Source organism: Theropithecus gelada, unplaced genomic scaffold, assembly GCF_003255815.1.
Source record: "Theropithecus gelada isolate Dixy unplaced genomic scaffold, Tgel_1.0 HiC_scaffold_15987, whole genome shotgun sequence".
Lineage (NCBI taxonomy): Eukaryota > Metazoa > Chordata > Mammalia > Primates > Cercopithecidae > Theropithecus > Theropithecus gelada.
The window spans coordinates 941145-962105 of NW_020257754.1; positions in this window are offsets into that span (position 1 = coordinate 941145).

The window sequence follows — 20961 nt, forward strand, 5'->3', positions numbered from 1 at the left end:
AAAAAAAAAAAAAAAAAAAAAAAGTATACTTTTTCACGTAGGATCAAATATCATGAGGCGAATTGTCATAATTGTCATTTTCATTCCCACATCATCTCCTTAGATTTTGAGTACAGGGGCTATTCCTGTTGGCTTCTACTTCTGCAAGGAATGAGAAGTGAGCTTCTCCTTTCTTAATGTCTTCAGAGTGGGATCCCACACATGAACTGTTCTAGCAACTCCTCTCCCTGGCATTCAGTCTTTCAGAATCGGCAGGCAGAAAGCAGATGCTCTGTGGATAATCTGGGAAGAGACAGTGGAAGAATTTTATCACTTTGCAGCTCTAAAAGATACTTCAGACTATTGGCTTTTTCTGAACCCAGATGTTTCAGCTCTGTGGTTTATCTCCTTGTCTGTTCAAGAAGATTGTTAAATCTCTCATGAGTTTTCTCTCTTGAAACCTCGGGGCCTTTGCTCGAATGGTTTATTTTACCCAGAATGGCTCCTTTCAATCCCTAGCCTTCTAAGTCCAGTAGAAATTCCATCTCCTTCATGAAAGTTTCGTGAGTTAGCAGCAGCACTTAGGACTTCTTAGCACTTTGTTGGCACTTCTTTTAGAATTCTTAATGCCGCCAATGCCTGTTTCCCTGATGAGATCGCGATGCCATTCTTGGCAGGGTCTCCATCTTGTTCTCCTTCCTGACCCCTACTGTGGTTTCTCAGGAAATGCTTGTTGAATTCCATAAGACGGCCTGGGGGAGTGCCAAAATTGTGCAATCAGAGTCGAGACACTTGGCTCCTAGTTTGAGGTCTGAGCCAGGTCTGTCAAGAGGAGATTCTGAAAATGGTCTTGTGACCCCAGAAGATTCTTCATGCTCTGGGCCTCCTCAGTTTGCTCCTCTGTAAAGGGAGACATTTAGAGCAGGGCAGTGGTTCTTAACTAGGTACACTTTTTCAACACCACGGTGCCCAGAGGGTCTAATATATCCTTGGTTGTGCATCTTTGGCTGGATATACGATTTATAAGATACCTTCCCGTTCCAGAAATATATGTGGGCTGTTGAATATTACTGTAGCCTGTGGAGGTAGGTGGAAGGAAGTAAGTAGATTGGAATTACAGGTTAGGACTTCAGAGATATAACAAAAAAACCCTCTGGATAATAATAGCTAATATTTATGAAGCTGGGCTTGGAATGCATTATTTCACTTACTAAGGCACAATGCCCTTATGGGGCAGGCACTACTGTTATCCCATTTTATAGATAAACTGGTTTAGTGAAGTCAAATAACGACCCAAGTTGCTGAACTAGGTTGCTGAGCACTGGAACTGAGATCCAACCCAGGCTCTCTGACTTCAGAACCTGTATTCCTAACCACTCCCTGGCTGCCTTTCTCTTAGTTTTTGCTTTTATTATGTGGAACTGATCATATGGTTAAGAAGTATTGACTTTATCAGTCTTTGCAATTCCACTCTGTGTTCTGTATAACATTTGGTTACTGGTAGTTAGGAAGTGATGTTCACTTATAACAATCTTTCATAGAGACAGTGCATGGAGGCATGGTTTGGCCATTTAATTTTTGAAAATTGCAGCATACCATACCAGATTCATACAAAGGTGGCATTTTATTCTTTCACACATACAGTCATGAGTAGCTTCATGAGAGGGATACATTCTGAGAAATGCATCACTAGGCAATTTTGTCATTGTGTAAACATCATAGAATGTACTTACACAAACCTAGATGGTATAGCCTATGACACACTTGGACTATATGGTACAGCCTATTGTTCCTTGGCTACAAACCTGTACAGCATGTTACTGAACTGAATAGGCAGTTGTAACACAATGGTATTTTTGCATGTAAACATACCTAAACAGAAAAGGTACAGTAAAAATGTGGTATAATCTTACAAGGAGAACTGTTGTCTGTATGGTTTGTCATTGGTGGAAAGGAATTTGAAAGGAATTTACTTTCTGAAGGAAATACCTAGAGTTAAAAGAACATCTGGTGTTACAAGGTCATCAAAGACCAGGAAATGTATCACATCTTCTGGAAACTCACCCAGAGTTCTCATTAGTGATGAGGGAATTGCTATTCTGTAATTGCATAGATGGAACAATGATAACTCATTTCCATTGCAAAATGTTTCACCCCACAGAGTGATTAAGCAATTGGTATTTATTGCACCCAAGATATTGTTCACGTTTCTATTTGTGAACAACTCCCATATCTATTCTTTTACTCCCCATTTCCCTATCATTGGATAATTTCCAGCTGCATCTGTAATGCCTCTCCCTGGTTAAGTGGCTCTTGGCTCCTGCTGAGCATGACTGATAGGCTGAGTTTCCCCTCAGGCTCTTCTAGTGCCCAATTTCCTAGTCTCCGTTGGCAGAACTCCTTTGTCCTATACATACTCTGTCTTAAGGTCAGCTCTGCTCTCAGCTGTGCCCTATCTTCCAGTGGTGGTTCAATCTGGTTCCGTTTGCCTCCATGACATTACTAAAATCTCTTTCCATCTCTTGGATTCAACAGCTCGAAATCACGTGTTTTTTTTTTTTTTTTTTCTATAGAATCATGACTTCCTTTCTCCTACCCCCAGAGTTTACTCTTAGACCTCGACCAATTTTATTTTCAGCTCCAGTCAGTTAAAAAAAAAAAAATCTGCTCTAAAGTGGTCATGTGATGCCTTCCCTTCCAAGGAGAGTGTGGATAGTGTAAATGGGTCTGGTGTGACCAGCATTAGTGCTTAGGGTCACAGGAAGGAAAGGCAATCGGGAAGGATTCCAGTAGAGTAGGTAGAGGAAGGGGCATCAGGCCAGTGGTCAGTGCTTCTGGCCTCCCACAAGTCTGCTGGCAATGCAGTGCACATGGTATAGAGGTCAGAATATTCCAGACCTGGCCGTGAGACAGCTCGAAGACATAGGCAAGTAACTCCCTGCCATCTTAGAGTTGCAGTCTCTATGAGGGTGGCCCCCCTGGTGGCCCATCTCCCTTCCTTATATTATTGGGGGTAACAAAGTGCCTCACTAAAAAGTGTACTTTCCAGTCTCCTGAGAAGTTAGATTTAGCCACATAGGTCTGGCTTAGAAGAACTAAATGAAGTTCTGTGGGGACTTAAGCAGAGGAGGCTACTTAAAAGTAGGAGATAACTGAATGCAGAGCAGCACCCTTTTGGCCTTTTTCCCTTTCTTCCTGCAGCCTGGCATGCAGATGGTGGGATTTCCACAGCCGACTTGCACCATGAGGTGCTTGGTAATAGAAGTACAGTGTATTAGTGCATAGTGCCTAATAGGGTATTTGTGCACAGCGCCTACAGGGCATTAGTGCACAGCACCTATAGTATATTAGTTTTCTGTTGCTACATAAGAAATTACCAGAAATTTAGTGGCTTAAAACAACACATTTATCATCTTACAGTTTCTGTGGATTTGGAGTCTGAGGATGGATTCTCTGCTCAAGGTCTCGCAAGGCTGAAATGGGCTGTGCTCTCATCTGGAGCTTGGGCCCCTTTTCCAAGCTCATTCAGATTTTGGCAGCATTCACTTCCTGGCAGTGGTGGAGCTGAAGTCCTGGTTTCTTCTGGGCTGTTGGATGGGGGTCCACGCAGCTCCCTGGGGCTGCTCTCACATCCTAGCCTCGTGGCCCCTCCCACATGGCTGCTTTCTTCTTAAAGGCCAACTGGAGAATCTCTTAGAGAGGCTCAAAAGTCACCTTGTAATTTCTTTAGGATGAGCCCAATGCCTTTTAAGGGCTCACGTGGTTATCAGGCCCACTCAGGATATTCTCCTTTTTAATTAAGTTAAAGTCAACTGATCTGGGTCTTTAATTACATCTGCAACGCCTCTGCAACTTTGTCATGTAATGTAACCTAATCATGGTAGTGAGATCCATCTTATTCACCATTCTGCCTGTGATTGAGGGGAGGGGACTATTCTGAACACCAGGGGCAGGAATCTTGGGACCATCTGAGTTCTGCCTCCTACAAATAAGATGGTGCAGTAGAAATATAGAGCCGGGCTCTCAGGAAGTGTGGCACTTCCTCAGCACCTATAAGCTGTTTAACTCTGAATTTTTTTTTTGTTTTTTTTGATGGAGCGATCTCAGCTCACTGCAAGCTCTGCCTCCTGGGTTCACGCCATTCTCCTGCCTCAGCCTCCCAAGTAGCTAGGACTACAGGCGCCCGCCACCACACCCGGCTAATTTTTTGTATTTTTAGTAGAGACGGGGTTTCACTGTGTTAACCACGATGGTCTCGATCTCCTGACCTCATGATCCGCCAAATGAGAGACATGTTCTTGGTTTATTGAAACCATATTCAGGCCTCTTTTACTGGCAGCTGAAAACATACCTAATTGATTCAACACTGAGGTCGGAGAAGCTATTTCTTATTTTATTTTGAGACGGTCTCACTTTGTCACCCAGGCTGGAGTATGGTGGTGTGACCACAGCCCAATGTAACCTTTAATTCCTGGGTTCAAGGGATTCTCCCACCTCAGCCTCCTGAGTAGCTAGGAAAACAGGCATGTGCCAACATGCCTGGCTAATTTTTAAATTTTTTGTAGGAATGGGGTCTCACTATGTTGCCCTTGCTGGCCTTGAATGCAGAAGCTATTTCTAAGATTTAATCTTTCCTTTTCTTTGGGGGGCATTCTCTTTGCTGTGTGTATACTGGCTGATGCCATGTTTGAAATTCAAAACTCTCTTGCTTGCCAGTCATAGCTCTATGCATCCCAGGTGTACCTCGTAATTCTCCAGTGGCGATTCTGTTTGTTGTAGAGAAGAAGGCGTGGAATTTGAAGTTAGAAGACCTTGCTCCCAGGGTGGGCTTCTTCACTGATCAGCTTTATAATCTTGAGCAAGTTACTTCATATAGTTAAACCTGAATGCCCTTTAAGAAAATAAAGATAATAATCTTACCTCTCTTGCCTACTATATAGGATTGATGTGAGGAACAAATGAGAGAGAAATATGTGAAGGTGTTTTGAGCCCTGTAATGTTTGCTTGAGCAAATGTTAATGACATGCCATGACTATCCATGCATTCATCTGTTCATTCTACAAACTTAATCTGAGTGCATTATTTGTTAAGCATTGAACTGGTGCTGGGAATTCTAAGATTAGTAAGAGAGAGTTCCTGCCCTCACAGGGTCATAGTTTTTTGGGGTGGAGGGAGGGACAGACACATAAACAGAGTATAAGATGTGCTAGGATAGAAGAATATATGGATTAGTCGTAATCTAGACCTAAGGGGTCATCAGAATCTTTCTAGAGGCTTGGGCAAATAAGAGATAGTCTGGTGAATAAGTATTAATAACAATAATTACTATGCATAGAGTATTTGCTATGTATCAGGAACTGTTCTAAGTATGTTTTATGTAGTCCTATGATGTAGGTACTGTTATTCTAGCCTTCATTTTGCAGATAAGGAAACCGAGGCACAGTATAATTAAATAATATGCCCAAAATAACACAGTAAGCTGGTGGAGCCCATCTAGGCTGATCCCATAACTGTTCACTCCAGAGTCTGATTTCAGGCTCACTCCAGAGCCTGATGCTATACCTGTTATGCACTGAACCAGGTGGGTGGCCTGTGCAGACAGATGTAACAGAAAGCCTGTTCTGTGGAGAAACTGCAAGTAGTTCATCAGGGTCCCAGCAACTTACCAAAAAGTAAGGATGGGAGAAAGAGGGAGTTAAGGGTAAAAGAGCATAGAGAGGTCGGACAGAAGCTGGACATCTCTGACATTCTACCAGCAAGCTTTTATATTACGCAGAAGGAAGTCAGGTATGGGTCTTGGCCAGGCTTGTTCTTTGTAAAGATCACTGTGGCACAGATGGATAATGGCTTGGAGGAGTAATATTGGACACAGGGAAAATAGTAAGGAAGTGCTGGCAGCTGGGTTTAGGGGAATAGTGAGTCTGGGGACAAAGTCGTGGATATGCAACACATGAAAAAGTTAGGATGATTTGGGTGGTGGTTGACAGAAAAGGAAGAATCAAGAATGAGTTGCAGTATCTGGTTTTACCTGAGAGAAGGGTCGTTTGCAGAGATGAATGCTGGAGGAACAAAAGGAGGAAAGGTGATGGGATTTGAATATATGGAGTGCGAGGTGCTTTTGATTCGTGTAAATAGGCAGTGAATACAGCTGTGAATCTGAGAGATCTGGAATGTGAAGATAGGCTTGGGAATCGTCAATATGTGGATTATAATAGAGGTCATGGGGATGGATGACATTGGCAAGGGAGAGTAATGTGGAGAGATAAGGACCAAGGACAGAAGTGCGGGGAGCACCCATCCTTGAAGTGTGAGCTGGGGGAGACGAGGTGTGCAGAGAGACAGGAGGAGCTCTAGTGCAGGGAAGTTAAAGATGCAGAAGCACTAAGTGCGTGGTTTTATGCAGAAAGGAGACTCGATGCACATTAAACAAATAGGACAAGTAAGCGAAGGAGTGAAAAATACTCGTTGGACTTGGCCGCAAAAAGATAAGAGCAATTCCAGTGATTGCTCTGCATGGACATCAGGTTGCAGAGGGTTGAAAAATAAATGGAAGCTGCAGAGGTAGAGCTAATAAGTACACAAACAAATGAACAAAACCAAAAAATAAGAAACAAGCTTTTTCTAGGACTTTGTGACAGAAGGAGGAAGTCCATCGGGTAGGTGAAGAGGGTGTGGGATCCAAGGAGAGTTTTTTTTTTCTCTTTTCCTGTAAGATGGGGACATATGAGCAAGTTTTTAGTGTGAAGGAAAAGAACCACTGGAAAGAGCCTACCTGCGTGGGTAACATAGTGAGAGCCCGTCTCTACAAAAAAATTAAAAACATTAGCAGGCTATGGTAGTATGTGTCTGTAGTCCCAGCTACTTGGGAGGCTGAGGTGGGAGGATCGATTGAGTCTGGGGGTGGAGGCTGAAGTGAGCTGTGATTGTGCCATTCCAGCCTGAGTGACAGAGCGAGACTCTGTCTCAAAAAAACACACAAAACAAAACAAACAAACAAACAAAAATAGAGCGGCTAATATAAAGAAAGAAGGATGATAAAGTGAGGTTTCCTGGGGAGGCTGAGGGAACAAGGTTCAGCAGCTGGGTAAGAGGGTTCATCATAGGGAGAACGTTTTCTTCCTTTAGATGGAGAAAGAGGAAGCTCTCCCTAGGCTCCCACCCACCACCCACCTGACTCTGCCAGGTCCAGGACACTGACCTGCCACACCAACCTCTGCCTTGTGCTGTTGTCATTCAGACACGTGCCAGCATGCATCCATTCAGCAAATACTGGTTGAGTACCTACTAGGAGCCAGCCCCTCTTTGAAGTGCTGGAGATACATTAGTGTTCACAGCAGACAAAAATCCCAGCTCTTGAGTTTACCTATTCTGGTGGGAGGGCAGAGGCAATAAAATAACTGAGTAAATTATGCAGCAGATTAGAAGTGATAAGCCCTAGGCAGAAAAACAGAAACAGGAGAAAGAGAGGAATGAAGAAGGGTCTGCCTGAGAAGGTGAGACTTGAGCAAAGACATGAAGGAGGCAAGAGAGGAAGTCCTCCCTATGTTTGGAGGAAGAATATTCCAGGCAGAGGCAACAGCAAATGCCAAGGTCCCAAGGCAGGAGTAGGCCTGTCATCTCTGAGGAGCTGAGTGAGTGAGTGGTGAGGGCTGAGAGGTAATGACTGGTTGGAGTGGCAGGCCACTTAGGACCTCATGGGTCATTTAAAGGATGTTGGCTTTTATTCTGAGATGGGAGACCATTGGAAAGCTGTGAGCAGAAAACTGATGTAGGCTTTCTTATGGTTTAAAGGATCGCTCTGGCTGCTATGTTGAGGATTGACCGTGAGGACTGAGGAGGTTGGGGACAAGTGTGAAAGGTGGGAAGCCAGTGAGGAGGCCATTGCAACAATCCAGGTATTGAATGTTATGGCTTGGGAGAGTTGCTTTAGAGGAAATTATGAGCAGTGGCTAGACTTTGTATATATCTGGAAGGTTGAACCGGAAGGGTTTATTGACAGTTTATGAGGAAGACTCCAGAACTTTTGTCTTGAATAATCAGAAAGCCTCTTTTCTGTTGCTTGTGAAAAAGAAGCTGGTTTTAATTTTCTTTGTATGTTTCGTAGTTCCAATTGCAGTTCTGGGTGAATTTCAAGTTTTTGGTAAAAACTATTTAAATTTAATTGAAAGATTTGTAGCCCTCTAAACTCATGCCCTGTGGGATGATTAAAGTAGCTAATTTGTTGTTTTAAATATACCTTTTCCCTACACTCAACACTAAATCTCTCAAAGTAACATCTACTTTCTGGAAGCAAATGGGACTCGTATGGTATGACTCATAGAACAGGTAGGGATTGCTCAGGAATTTTGGGTGGAGGAGAGAAAGAAAAGAGTTGGCCCAAGGGGGCACCACATTGGAAACCTGGAGCAGCTGAGGGCTGTCAGCTGACAGGTGACTGGCAAAGTAAGGGTGGGAATCTGAAAAGCAAGAAAGAAAACCCAGATTTTTTCCCTAACACCTTCAGTGTCTGACAATGTACATGCCTCTGTATGGCTTGCAAACAGCAAGGACTTCGTTGCATCTTAAGTTCTTGAATTACAAGCAGAAGGAAGACAACATTTGGAAATGTGTCCTACTTTTGTGTTCTCTTAAAAAAAAAAAAAGCATCAATTTTTTTCTTTGCCCCCATGATTCTAGAACTAATGTGCCAGTCACCTGTGTGTTTGCCCTCAGATCCATCCCCACTCTTATCTTTGACTGCTCTGAACTGCGGGTGGCTTCCACTGCAGACTTCACTTCCCAGCTCCCTTCCCCACTGGCTCCAGGCTTAGTGGGTGTGAAGCTCTGCAGGGGATTGCAGGGTGTGAAGTGCTGTACTGAAGAACCAGGGTATTTCTTCCCCTCCCTTTTCTTCAAGTGATGTTCCAAAAGTAGCTATATTTTCTCTCCTAAAAGTCACAGATTCCACTGAATGGCTTGGACTACTGGCTCTGTTAATATCACCTCTTCTCTTTACTCTCCCACTACTACTTCTTGATTCTGCTAATTGCTGGACTGCCCTACTGTTTCCTGTTACCTAATTGTTTCCTGTTACCTCTCACAAAAGCTTTGTAACTTGGTCTCCATATTAAATTCCTAATATTGAGCTACCTGGTATGTGCTGTTTTCTTAGTTGGAACTTGACGGACACATGTATTTATTGTTGAAATTTGGCAAAATGAGAGTTTTGTAGAGCATACAAAGAAGAATATAAAATCACCACTAATCCTACCATCCAAAGGTAGCTGTAGTTAGTGTTTTGGTGTGTATCTTTCCAGTTTATTTTCATGTGCATATAAGCATTTTTTTTGTTGTTGTTGTTCACAACTTTGGAGACATACTGTACTCTTTGCTTTGTAATCTTTTTTTCCCATTTGATATATTGAAAAAATTTCTAAATCATCTGGTATTCTTGTATAACACGATTTTTAAAAATGGTTACTTCTGTGACTTCAAATGGATATAGTAGAATTTATTTAACCAGTGGACCACTGCTGGTTGTTCAAATCGTTTCCAATATTTTGCTATTATAATACTATATGCAAGTTTGGGGGTATATTTCTGATTGTTTCCTTAGAGTAGGTTCAAAAGGTAACTTCTGCAAGAGCAGAGGTGTTATCTGGCCTGCCCACTGATGAATTCTCAGTGCCTAAAGCAGTGTGGGAAGGGATACATACAGTCTAGGGACCTCATACATGTTGACCTGCCTCTCATTTGGGGGCCGGGGCTGATTCATCATACAGAAAGCAGTCGGGTCAGAACTGGCTGGCTGCCTGATGTATTGTACAGGATGGAGCCTCCAGGCTACCACAGCTGCTAGGATTCATTCAGCTGGTGGAATTTGCCTTGTTGTAACTGAGAGCCAGCTGGACTGAGAGTGAAGGCCAGAGCCTTGTGGATTCCTGTGAAGTCCACTCCTGTTCCCCCAGGACATCCATTGGCTGTTCTCCTGAGGCTCTCATAACCATGCCATGCCAAAGCCCAGGCCCTGCCCCAGCTGGACGAAGCCTGCAGGGGTGGGTACTTCTGGTCTCAGATCTTTCTGATGGAATTTTCAGGCCTCTTCGACTCTGAACTCTTAAAAACTGAGATTTTCTTAATTTTAGGCTTTCAACTACACTCTTAAATACACTATTTTGAGGGTTAATTCCAGTCTCAAAGAAAAGCTTGACCACCAAGTAGATAGTAATTCTGTCCTTTTTGGTAAAGGAAGTTTAACTTAACCTTTACCAAGTTAACCAGCTCGCAAGTTTTTTTTTTCTTCTTCAGCAAATGAGTCACCACAGGAAGCTGGAACTGGGTATCAACATTTATCTTTGGTTTGCCTAAGACCAAATAAATGACTTTATGCCTCAGGCTAAATAACAACAACATGCCAACAAAATAAAAACCACAAAGGCAAAGTGGAATGTGGAGGACAAGAAGGTTTCATGCTAGGGATTAAACTAGAACATGAAGATGTATCTGGAGATCTCCAGTTCTGAATACCCTGGTCACTGTTAACAAGTTCCAAATGATTTAAAGTACTAATTGAATTTGATAATTGTTTATTGATCACGTAGTATATACTCCTTGTCCGAAGCTGCTCTAAGTAGTTTCACCTTAAGCAGAGGGGATTGAGGTACAAATTCACATCTCGGTAAACACTAAAGGGCTTGGTTAGGAGCCCAGGATTGCGTTGCCTAGGTTCTAATCCTAGCTCCACCATTACTCGCTGTGTGATCTTGGGGAAGTTATCAGCTCTTCCTTGGCTTCAGTTTCCTACTCTATAAAAAGGATGTAATATCCCACAGAGTTATTGGGATAATTAAATGAATGAACATATATAATGTATTTGGAACACTGCCTGGGACATGGCATATCTGCTTTGTTGCTCCACAGCTTCTCTCCAATGCCAAGTTTTCCTCTGGGTTGGGGTGGGGTGTGACTGGGGGAATTTTGCCCAGCCATTTATTTGGTGTGTGTCCCCTGCATCTGCAGGGGCTTCCTAGCTTCCACCTCTTTGTGGCTACCTACCTTGTACTTGAAATACATGACCTTTGGTCAACCCCCAGCTTGCCCCTCAGTGAGTGGTTAATGTAACACACTAGGCTAGGGAACATAGAAGATAGGGAATTGTAAGGAGTGGTCTTTCCTTGACGTACTCAGCCTGTGAGGGTCTAACATACCTGGTCCAGGAGGAGATACCTTAGAGAAGGATGCTGGCATTGGTATGGGGTTCCTTAAAAATCATTGAAAGGAGGCCTAGTCCCTGAGAATGATTCTTAGCAACTGGACAGCCTGCCAATATGAGGACAATGTACTCAAGACAATCTAGCCTTTCACCCAAATTCAGGAATCTTTGGACACTATCCCTTGGGAGATGATCATTTAATTTCTGCTCTAACAGTTTATTCATTTGTTTACTCACTCACTGGGTTAGGCCAGTCATGGGGACTTCACCACTTTGTCCTATCAGAGCATAGTAAATTCTCCCAAATGACTTCCAGCGGGTCGTTCTTATTCTGGTTTTTCATACAACAAGTCAAATCTCTATTTTATATATTTAATGGCATACATTATCTTCCTGAATCTTTTCCTCTTCAGACTCGTTTGTTCTAATTCAGGTCATTCAACAAATACGGCATGATTTCCACACGCTCTGACATTCTGATTGCATTCTTGGGAAGATTCTCAGTCTGAGCATCTCCTTAAAATAAAGCACAGATGATGGCTGAATAGGAACAGCTCCGGTCTGCAGCTCCCAGTGAGATCAACACAGAAGGCGGGTGATTTCTGCATTTCCAACTGAGGTACCCAGCTTATCTCATTGGATCTGGTTAGATAGTGGGTACAGCCCACAGAGGGTGAGCCGAAGCAGGGTGGAGTGTCGCCTCACTCAAGAAGTGCAAGGGGTTGGGGAACTCCCTCCCCTAGCCAAGGGAAGTCATAAGGGATTGTACCGCGAGGAACAGTGCATTCCAGCCCAGATACTACGCTTTTCCCACAGTCTTTGCAACCTGCAGACCAGGAGATTCTCTTGGGTGCCTACACCACTAGGGCCGTGGTTTTCAAGTACAAAACTGGGTGGATGTTTGGGCAGAAACTGAGCTAGCTGCAGAAGTTTTTTTTCATACCGCAGTGGTGCCTGAAATGCCAGCAAGACAGAACCATTCACTCTCCTGGAAAGAGGGCTGAAGCCAGGTAGCCAAGTGGTCTAGCTCAGCAGATCCCACCCCCACAGAGCCCAGCAAGCTAAGATCCATTGGCTTGAAATTCTTGCTGCCAGCATAGCAGTCTGAAGTTGACCTGGGATGCTCGAGTTTGGTGCCGGGGAGGGGCATCCACCATTACTGAGGCTTGAATAGGCAGTTTTCCCCTCACAGTGTAAACAAAGCTGCGTGGAAGTTCCAACTGGGCGGATCCCACCGCAGCGTGGCAAAGCCACTGTAGCCAGACTGCCTCTCTAGATTCCTCCTCTATGCGGAGGGCATCTCTGAAAGAAAGGCGGCAGCCTTAGTCAGGAGCTTATAGGTAAAACTTCCATTTCCCTGGGACAGAGCCCCTGGGGGAAGGGGCAGCTGTGGACATAGCTTCAGCAGACTTAAATGTTCATGCCTGCCAGCTCTGAAGACAGCAGTGGCTCTCCCAGCACAGTGTTCGAGCTCTGCTAGGGGACAGACTACCTCCTCAAGTGGGTCCCTGACCCCAGTGCCTCCTGACTGGGAGACACCTCCCAGCAGGGGTCAGCAGACACCTCATACAGGAGAGCTCCGGCTGGCATCTGGCAGGTGCCCCTCTGGGACAAGGCTTCCAGAGGAAGGAGCAGGCAGTAATCTTTGCTGTTCTGCAGCCTCTGCTGGTGATACCCAGGCAAACAGGGTCTGGAGTGGACCTCCAGCAGACCTGCAACAGAGCGGCCTGTTAGAAGGAAAACTAACAAACAGAAAGGAATAGCATCAATATTAACAAAAAGGATGTCCACACAGAAACCCCACCTCAAGGTCACCAACATCAAAGATAAAAGGTAGATAAATCCACAAAGATGAGGAAAAACCAGTGCCAAAAGGCTGAAAATTAAAAAACCAGAATGCCTCTTCTCCTCTAAAGGATCACAATGTCTCACCAGCAAGGGAACAAAACTGGATGGAGAATGAGTTTGACGAGTTGACAGAAGTAGGATTCAGAAGGTGGGTGATAACAAACTCCTCTGAGCTAAAGGATCATGTTCTAACCCAATGCAAGGAAGCTAAGAACCTTGAATAAAGGTTAGAGGAATTGCTTACTAGAATAATCAGTTTAGAGGAGAACATAAATGACCTGATGGAGCTGAAAAACACAGCATGAGAACTTCATGAAGCACACACAAGTATCAATAGCTGAATTGATCAAGTGGAAGAAAGGGTATCAGATTGAAGATCAACTTAATAAAGCGTGAAGACAAGATTAGAGAAAAAAGAACGAAATGAAACAAAGCCTCCAAGAAATATGGGACTATGTGAAAAGACTATGTTTGATTGTTATACCGGGAAGTGACGGGGAGAATGGAACCAAGTTGGAAAACACTCTTCAGGATATTATCCAGGAGAACTTCCCCAACCTAGTAAGACAGGCCAACATTCAAATTCAGGAAATACAGGGAACACCACAGAGATACTCCTTGAGAAGAGCAACCCTAAGACACATAATCGTCAGATTCACCAAAGTTGAAATGAAGGAAAAAATGTTAAGGACAGCCAAAGAGAAAGGTCGGGTTACCCACAAAAAGAAGCCCATCAAATTAATAGTGGATCTCTCTGCAGAAACCCTACAAGCCAGAAGAGAGTGGGGGCCAATATTGAACATTGTCAAAGAAAAGAATTTTCAACCCAGAATTTCATATCCGGCCAAACTAAGCTCATAAGCGAAGGAGAAATAACATTATTTTATGGACAAGCAAATGCTGAGAGATTTTGTCACCACCAGGCCTGCTTTATAAGAGCTCCTGAAGGAAGCACTAAACATGGAAAGGAAAAACTGGCACCAGCCACTGCAAAAACATACCAAATTGTAAAGACCATCAACACTATGAAGAAACTGCATCAACTAATGGGCAAAATAACCAGCTAGCATAATAATGGACCTGATCTAATTCACACATAACAATATTAATCTTAAATGTAAATGGGCTAAATGCCCCAATTAAAAGACACAGACTGGCAAATTGGATAAAGAGTCAAGACCCATTGGTGTGCTGTATTCAGGAGACCCATCTCATGTGCAAAGACACACATAGGAAGTTTACCTTAACCTTTACCAAGTTAACCAGCTCACAAGTTGGTTGTGATGGAGGAATATTTACCAAGCCAATGGAAAGCAAAAAACAAGGGTTGCAATCCTAGTCTCTGATAAAACAGACTTTAAACCAACAAAGATCAAAAAAGACATAGAAGGGCATTACCTAATGGTAAAGGGATCAATACAACGAGAAGAGCTAACTATCCTAAATATATATGCAACCCATACAGGAACACCCAGATTTATAAAGCAAATTCTTAGAGACCTACAAAAATACTTAGACTCCCAGACAATAAGAGTGGGAGACTTTAACACCACACTTAACACCCAGATTCGTAAAGCAAGTTCTTAGAGACCTACAAAAAGATTTAGACTCCCACACAGTAACAGTGGAAGATTTTGACATCCCACTTTCAGTATTAGGTAGATCAACAAGTCAGAAAATTAACAAGGATATTCAGGACTTGAACTCAGCTCTGGACCAAGCAGACCTAATAGACATCTACTGAACTCTCTGCCCCAAATCAACAATATACATTCTTCTTAGCACCACATCGCACTTATTCTAAAATTGACCACATAATTGGAAGTAAAACATTCCTCAGCAAATGCAAAAGAACAGAAATCACAACAGACAGTCTCTCAGACCACAGTGCATTCAAATTAGAACTCAGGATAACAAAACTCACTCAGAACTGTACAACTACATGGAAACTGAACAACCTGCTCCTGAATGACTCCTGGGTAAATAACAAAATTAAGGCAGAAATAAATAAGTTCTTCAAAACCAGTGAAAACAAAGACACAATGTACCAGAATCTCTGGGTCACAGATAAAGCAGTGTTCAAAGGGAAATTTATAGCACTAAATGTCCATAGGAGAAAGCAAGAAAGATCTAAAATTGACACCCTAACATCACAATTAAAAGAACCAGAGAAGCAAGAGCAAACAAATTCAAAAGCTAGCAGAAGACAAGAAATAACTAAGATCAGAGCAGAACTGAAGGACATAGAGACACAAAAAACCCTTCAAAAAAATCAATGAACCCAGGAGCTGTTTTTTTTTTTTTTTTGAAAAGATTAACAAAAATAGACCACTAGCCAGACTAATGAAGAAAAGAGAGAAGAATCAAATAGATACAACAAAAATGATAAAGGGGATATCACCACTGATCCCACAGAAATAAACTATCATCAGAGAATACTATAAACACCTCTATGCAAATAAACTAGAAAATCTAGAAGAACTGGATAAATTCCTGGATACATAAACCCTCCCAAGACTAAACCAGGAAGAAGTTGAATCCCTGAATAGACCAATAACAAGTTCTGAAATTGAGGTAGTGATTAATAGCCTACCAACCAAAAAAAAAAAAAAAAAAAAAAAAGGCCTGGGACCAGATGGATCCACAGCCAAATTCTGCCAGAGGTACAAAGAGGAGCTGGTACCATTCCTTCTGAAACTATTCCAAACAATAGAAAAAGAGGGACTCTTCCCTAACTCATTTTATGAGGCCAGCATTATCCTGATACCACAACCTGGCAGAGGTACAAAAAAAAATTTCAGGCCAATCTTTCTGATGAACATCAATGTGAAAATCCTCAATAAAATACTAGCAAACAGAATCCAGCAGCACATCAAAAAGCTTATCCACTGCAATCAAGTTGGCTTCATCCCTGGGATGCAAGGCTGGTTCAACATACACAAATCAGTAAATGTAATCCATCACATAGACAGAACCAATGTCAAAAACCACATAATTATCTCAATAGATGCAGGAAAAGCCTTCAATAAAATTCAACACCACTCCATGCTAAAAACTCTCAAACTAGGTATCGATAGAATGTATCTCAAAATAATAGCTATTTATGACAAACCCACAGCCAGTATCATACTGACTGGGCAGAAGCTGGAAGCATTCCCTTTGAAAACTGGCAGAAGACAAGGATATCCTCTCTCACCACTCCTGTTCAACATAGTATTGGAAGTTCTGGCCAGGGCAATCAGGCAAGAGAAAGAAATAAAGGTATTCAAATAGGAAGAGAGGAAGTCAAATTGTCTCTGTTTGCAGATAACATGATTGTATATTTAGAAAACCCCATTGTCTCAGCTCAAAATCTCCTTAAGCTGTAAGTAACTTCAGCAAAGTCTCAGGATACAAAATCAATGTGCAAAAATCACAAGCATTCCTATACACCAATAACAGACAAACAGATAAATTATGAGTGAAATCCCATTCACAATTTCTACAAAGAGAATAAAATAAGTAGGAATACAAGTTACAAGGGATATGAAGGACCTCTTCAAGGAAAACTACAAACCACTGGTCAAGGAAATGAAAGAAGATGCAAACAAATGGAAAAACATTCCATGCTCATGGATAGGAAGAAGAATCAATATCATGAAAATGGCCATACTGTCCAAAGTAGATTCCATGCTATCCCCATCAGACTACCACTGACTTTCTTCACAGAATTAGAAAAAAACTACTTTAAATTTCGTGTGGAACCAAAAAAGAGCCTATATAGCCAAGACAATCCTAAGCAAAAAGAAAAAAGCTGGAGGCATCATGCTACCTGACTTCAAACTATACTAGAAGGCTACAGTAACCAAAACAGCATGGTACTGGTACCAAAACAGATATATAGACCAATGGAACAGAACAGTGTCCTCAGAAATAACACCACACATTTACAACCATCTGATCTTTGACAAACCTGGCAAAAACAACCATTGGGGAAAGGATTCCCTATTTAATAAATGTTGTTGGGAAAACTGGCTAGCCATATGCAGAAAACTGAAACTGGACCCCTTCCTTACACCTTATACAAAAATTAACTCAAGATGGATTAAAGACTTAAACGTAAGACCTAAAACCATAAAAATCCTAGAAGAAAACCTAGGCAATACCATTCAGGATATAGGCATGGTCAAAGACTTCATGACTAAAACACCAAAAGCAATAGCAACAAAAGCCAAAATTGACAAATGAGATCTAATTAAAGAGCTTCTGCACAGCAAAAGAAACTATCATCAGAGTGAACAGACAACCTACAGAATGGGGGAAAATTTTTGCAATCTATCCATCTGACAAAAGGCTAATATCCAGAATCTGCAAAGCACTTCAATTTACAAGAAAAGATCCTATCAAAAAGTGGGTGAAGGATAGAAACAGACACTTCTCAAAAGAAGACATGTGGCCAACAAATATATGAAAAAAAGCTCATCACTGGTCATTAAAGAAATGCAAATCGAAACCACAATGAGATACCATCCCACACCAGTTAGAATGGCAATCATTAAAAAGTCAGGAAACAACAGATGCTGGAGAGGATGTGGAGAAATAGGAATGCTTTTACACTGTTGGTGGGAGTGTAAATTAGTTCACCCATTGTAGAAGACAGTGTGGTGATTCCTCAAGGATTTAGAACCAGAAATAACATTTGACCCAGCAATCCCATTACTGGGTATATACCCAAAGGGTTATAAATCATTCTACTATAAAGACACATGCACACGTATGTTTATTGCAGCACTGTTCACAATAGCAAAGATGTGGAACCAACTCAAATGCCCATCAATGATAGACTGGATAGAGAAAATGTGGCATATATGTACCATGGAATACTATGCAGCCATAAAAAGGATGAGTTCATGTCCTTTGCAGGGACATGGATGAAGCTGGAAACTATCATCCTCAGCAAACTAACACAGGAACAGAAAACCAAACACTGCATGTTCTCACTCATAACTGGGAGTTGAACAATGAGAACACATGGACACAGGGAGGGGAATATCACACACTGGGACCTGTCAATGGGTAGGGGTTTAGGAGACGGATAGCATTAGGAGAAATACCTAATGTAGATGATGGGTTAATGGGTGCAGTAAACCACCGTGGCATGTGTATACCTATGTAACAAATCTGCTTGTTCTGCACATGTATCCCAAAACTTAAAGTATAATTAAAAAAATGCAGCACAGAGATTTAGTCTCAACACTCCATATGCAGAATAAGAGTCTCCTTGGTGGATCTACTAATAGAGCCTAAGACTGTTTTAGCTTTTAAAGGAAAATTTTAAATGAGTCATTATTTGCCCAATTTTCTTCCACACGATAGCTATGTAATTGACTTTGTAAATCTACATGTAACAGTTTAATTTCACTGCAGCTCACTTATCCTCTGATGTAATTTTGAATTTGCCAGTTAGAGGTATTTCTGGTGCCCATAATTTTGATAAGGATGAGGCTGAATTAGAAAGGCAAGGACGGCATACTCCAGCACCCCAGTACAAATTTTGCTCTGAGATGAATACCCATCTACTAATCAACACTCTTTGACTTTGGATTCAACTAGTTAATTCTTCCCACAAGTCAGTCTATAGTTGCTACTCATGTTTCTGATTCAGTTTGGGTTGCTGTAACAGAATACTATGGACTAGGTGATTTAAACCACAGAAATGTGTTTCTAATAGTTCTGGAGGCTGGGGTAGTCCAAGATCAAGGCACTGGCAGGTGTCTGGTGACATCCTCTTTCTGGCTTGCAGTTGGCCATTTTCTTTTCTATCCTCACATGAGGTAGAGCAGAAAGAGAGGAAGCTCTCTCATGTCTCTTTGTATGTATATATGGGCACTGATTTCATCGTGACACCTCAACCCTCATGACCTAATTGTTTCCTGAAGGCCTCATCTCCACAGACCCTCACATTAGAGATTTAGACTTCAAAATGCAAATTTTGGGGAGACGTAAACGTTCAGTCCGAAGCACCAATTTTTAAGTTCTTCGCTTATTAGTAGGGTGACATTGGGAAAGTTATGTATAATAACTTCTTTGAACCTCACTATCATCTGTAAAGTGGAGGTACCTTGAAGTGAGGGCTAAGATAAATTATAGCAAAGGTTTATCACAGTGTCAATCATTTAATAAATGTCAGTTATTTAATATGTTATTTCTCCATCTTGTCCACTAGATACCACAAAATTGATCTGATAATTCACAGTTTCAATATTTTCCTGTCTTTTTTTTTTTTTGAGATGGAGTCTTTCTCTGTCTCCCAGCTAGAGTGCAGTGGCACGATCTCAGCTCACTGCAAACTCTGCCTCCTGAGTTCACACCCTTCTCCTGTCTCGGCCTCCTGAGTAGTTGGGACTACAGGTGCCTGCCACCATGCCCAGCTAATTTTTTATATTTTCAGTAGAGACGGAGTTTCATCGTATTAGCCAGGATGGTCTGGATCTCCTAACCTCATGATCTGCCCACCTTGGCCTCCCAAAGTGCTGGGATTAGAGACATGAGCTACCATGCCTGGCCGAGCTTTTCCTATTTTTAATGACTTTTAAAAGATTAATTGGCAATGATCTTGATATGAGCCTAGAGATTTGTTTAGCAACTAAGAGCAATTATGACTTCCTATAGAGCACTAGATTAGCCTAGTGACTAATACAAATAATATCATTAATTTGGGTGCTGGGGAGAGGAGCTCCACAAGAGCTGAGAATCAAACCTGAAAGTCAGACAGTAGCTTTTTTTTTTTTTTTTAAATGTGGTATGCAGAAATGGAAGACCATGCAGGATAATTTCTATTAGATTTTATTACAGAACATTCAGCAGGAATGTTACTGCTCAGATTGGCGTGGGTGATTGCTGCATTTACTTGGACATTGTTTATCTGATAGTATCATGATGATTAGGAGGTTCTGGGATCAGACTGCCCTGGCTCCATCATTTGCCAGTTTGTGTAAGGTCACAGCTGGAACCTTGACTGAGTCTCAGTTTGCTCATCACTTAAATGGTATCTAGAATATAAGACAGTTTGAGGATCATGGGGGAATGTGAGTCTCAGTTTGCTCATCACTTAAATGGTATCTAGAATATAAGACGGTTTGAGGATCATGGGGGAATGTGTGTCTGAAGCGCTTATCCTGGTTCCTAGTCCATAGTAATGGACTCAGTAAATGGTAGCCGTGATTTTATCTATGGTAAGAGAAAATTTCACAAAGGAACTGACCACCGAACACCACTAAAAATTTAATCATTGCCTTTTTTACAGCAGGCTGATTATGTGAATACTTGCTTCCTTTTCTCTCAAGGATGTAACACTGTGACGAAAAGAGAGTGTTTTCTGTCAGTGACTCGCCGACTTCCCTTTCACTAGAATCCAGCTTATTAGCTGCATGGTTAACTCTTGGAGCCAGGAAAATGTCCTGCACATGACACTGCCATCAAGCAGAGGAGACGTGTTTCTCAGCCTCCCCTCTCCGAGACTTAATAGCTTGTGAAGGCTAGCCTTTACTGACTCATGAAAGCTGTGTCTGCCTGGGGTCAGTGCTGGAGACACTGTGTTAACCCCAGCAAGCGAGCCATCACCAGAGCTTTGCACAGGGAGAGACACCACATAGCGAGAAAGGCAGGTGAGGCAACGCACACACCATCCCCAGACGGCCATGGGTCCCCAGCGACAGGACAAATACATGTTTTCTTAAAGAATTAGAAAATAAAACCTCTTGCTTTTTTCTGTGTGGCTCATTGGTAGGAGATCTCAAATTCTAACCCTTGTTTTCTCTTTTACCTCTCTGTTTGCTGAAAAGCAGTGCTTAGATCCAGTATCTAGGATGGTGAACCTCCTGGATGCAGTGCTGCAGTGGCTACGCTGGGATAAAAAACAAAACAAAAACCGCTGGGAAAGGAGGAAAATGATGTTTTTCTCT